Here is a 2,827-nt window from a genome sequence, read left to right as displayed (position 1 = left end):
TGCACACTTTGTCCCGCACACACAATCCCTCTGCAGACACAATGGAACACACACACACACACACACACACACACACACACACACACACAGCCTCTGTCTGCTTTCACACAGTTTTGGACGAACCGTACCAAGCACCAGGTAAAGAGTGCTGCTTTAGCTGGAAATGAAAACATTTCTTTGTCTTGTTTTTACTAGTTTAACAGTTGTTTAAATAAAATAGCAGCTGTTAGTTTGAGTGAGATTTTGAATGGACTCATGCTCCAATTTGAAAGTACAGCAGAAAGAGTGAAAACATGCTTGAATCCGTCACGCTGGAATTGAAAAAGACAGACGAACAGTTCAAATACTTACGTCAAGTGCGACCAAAAGTTCAGCGGCAGCGTGAAACTGTGGCGACGTTAGGAGGGAAAAATCAAACGCGAGAGCAAAAAGCTTCCATATGTGAGGAGAAAGCTCATTTAGACTGGCTGAGAATTCACTGCTGAAATGAGTTGAACGGGTTCCTCTCGCTCACTGTCTGCATGTCTCTCCCACACACACACACACACTCCTGACACGCAGTCTTTCAGCGTGATCTCTCTGCCTCTAGTGGGAACTCAGCCAGTAGTTTGCAAATACAAGTGCCTTACAAATCTCTCCCCCTCTCTCGCCCTCCCTACCTCCCGTTCCTTCCGTGCTTTTACACAGATAAACAAGCACATGCATTCCCACATGCATGCACCCCCCACTTCCTTCACACACACACGCGCACACACAAGTCTGGCGACGACACAAGTTATTGAACTGCTCCACATTTTCTTGCATGCACTATATATGAGGCGGTTGACGGACAGCAGCACATAGTCATGTGTGCAGCCAGGGCTGCTGCGATTGGCTGGAGGCCTGGGAGCCGAGGGGGGGAGGCGGAGGATGGCTGCGATTGGTCCGAGCTCAAACCATTGAAAGCAGAAGATTTTCTCTGTTGAATGGCTGCTGCTCTGGGTGGAGCCTGAGTGACACTGCTTGGGGAAAAAACCTGCATCCGGAGAGTTTTGTGCCTTTACTGGAGTGTTAACAGCTGTGGATGAATGCTGTGGAAGTGCCACAGCTGGGACGCTCAAACAAGGTGGTTTTGGACAGAAAAGACACGTCTGAAATGATTAATCAAACATTAGATAGCGCTCAGTTTAATTCATGTTTTCTTTTGCATTAGTAAGCTTTCTAAACATGCATCTCATTCATTTTACCATATTTGAAAATGTGCTTTTACTTATTTGTTTTTACTGATCAAAGAAGGAAACAAAGCTGCCACATTAACGTTTGGCTTTGGTCAACGCAATGTTAAGAATACATCGTTGATCGATAATGCTGGGGCTGCACCGGTATGTCTAATATCAGAAACGGTCAGTATTGACTTGGGTTTTATTGATATGGTTTTTACACGGCTCGAGGTTCTGTGCTGAAGAGCTGAAAGTCATCACATTAAAGAGGGTTTGTTTCTTTAAGTGGGTTCAAATAGAACAAAAACAAATACAGGAAAAAGATGAGCATCAACACTTTTGTTATTATTATTCCAGGTCAATGCACATCAAAGTAATAATATTTATCTGGCTGTCTTTCATTTACAGATGCAATGCTGCTGTATTTTTGAACCCTGACAAAAACAACAGAAGGAGGTCATGACGTATGATATTAATGAGCCCGATAATCCAGTGGCTCCCACATAAACAGGAAGATTAGGAGTTGTAAAGCCACCAGTCTCAAATGTGTGTGGTTATGTTGTAGTGTAGGTAGCTGTAGTGAGCGATCATGTGGAATGGCGCTGTGCTCTGGTGCGGCATTTATCAAACTGGCGGCTGCAGACTTATCAACATATGCGTCCTGCTGCCTTCAGATGGCTGCAGGGATTTTCTGAGCTGCAGAAGTTTTTAATGCACCATAACCAGCTGTGGTCATCACATACTCCAGAAATCACTGGCTGATGAATTCATACTGATTTACTATCATTCCTGCTTTGAGAACATTGAAAGTTTTGATGACAGTTTCCAAACATCTTTTGGCAGAGGCATATTTTCTAGCATTAGGTCATTTACAGATTAAGCTTTATTCTGTTATTTCTGCTCCAACTGTTCAACTGAGATCATCAGAGTGGAAGCAAAGTCATGTTGTCCCAGAGCCACAATATCTGTTTTCTCACAAGCACCAATTAAGATGACCTTCATTTGAATTACTTTGCACCTGTTTGTGCCTCTTCCCTCACCTGCACGCCGAGCTTGGAGCATCAGAGCGTCACACACGTGGCTGCATCCAGTTTCAGGAATATCCTAAACTGTTACAGTGCTGCGTGTACTGGTCTTTGACTAAACACTAGCACAGCAGGAATCCATCCATTCCACGTATCCTTATCAGAGTCTCCACAGTAGGAATTTAAAATGCAATGTAGGTAACAAAGTCAAAGGTGTAAAACTATGTAGTGTTTCAGATTTGACTTCAAACTCTTTAGAACACTGAATGTAAATGGACGAGTTCTTATATCCGAGCACTCAAAGCGCTTTACATCACTGCATGTGTTTTGTAACATCTGTCATTGTTAGTGGAAAAACTTACCCCATGACTTACCCCAAGCAGACATATTGAAACTGTCGGTTTGTATCCTATGTGTGATTTTTGATCATACGTAACGAAGGAAAAATCTCTCGTAAAACCTTGTCATCCTGTGGATGAACTCCAGTTCTACTATTTATGTATATATGTATATACAGTGGGGCAAAAAAGTATTTAGTCAGCCACCGATTGTGCAAGTTCCCCCACCTAAAATGATGACAGAGGTCAGTAATTTGCACCAGAG

The 2,827-nt window shown here is 43.1% G+C and overlaps 1 protein-coding gene and 1 long non-coding RNA gene across 2 annotated transcripts in view; one reads left to right on the top strand and one right to left on the bottom strand.

The window, feature by feature from the left end:
- Nucleotides 1-834, bottom strand: part of LOC102305226 — a 9,684-nt gene extending 8,850 nt beyond the window's left edge. The window contains exon 1 of the long non-coding RNA XR_316889.2: nt 352-834. This is a non-coding gene — a long non-coding RNA (uncharacterized LOC102305226). The remainder of the gene's footprint in view (nt 1-351) is intronic.
- The window catches only part of LOC102305437 (nuclear receptor subfamily 6 group A member 1-A), a 143,472-nt gene that overhangs the window by 54,479 nt on the left and 86,166 nt on the right, over nt 1-2,827 (top strand). The gene's annotated exons all lie outside the window — the stretch shown is intronic.

This window comes from Haplochromis burtoni, unplaced genomic scaffold (genome assembly GCF_018398535.1).
Source record: "Haplochromis burtoni strain Fernald_Lab_line unplaced genomic scaffold, NCSU_Asbu1 Contig_271, whole genome shotgun sequence".
In the NCBI taxonomy this organism is placed as follows: Eukaryota; Metazoa; Chordata; class Actinopteri; order Cichliformes; family Cichlidae; genus Haplochromis; species Haplochromis burtoni.
The sequence above is the reverse complement of the archived record's forward strand: the minus strand, read 5'-3'. Positions and strand labels throughout refer to the sequence as shown.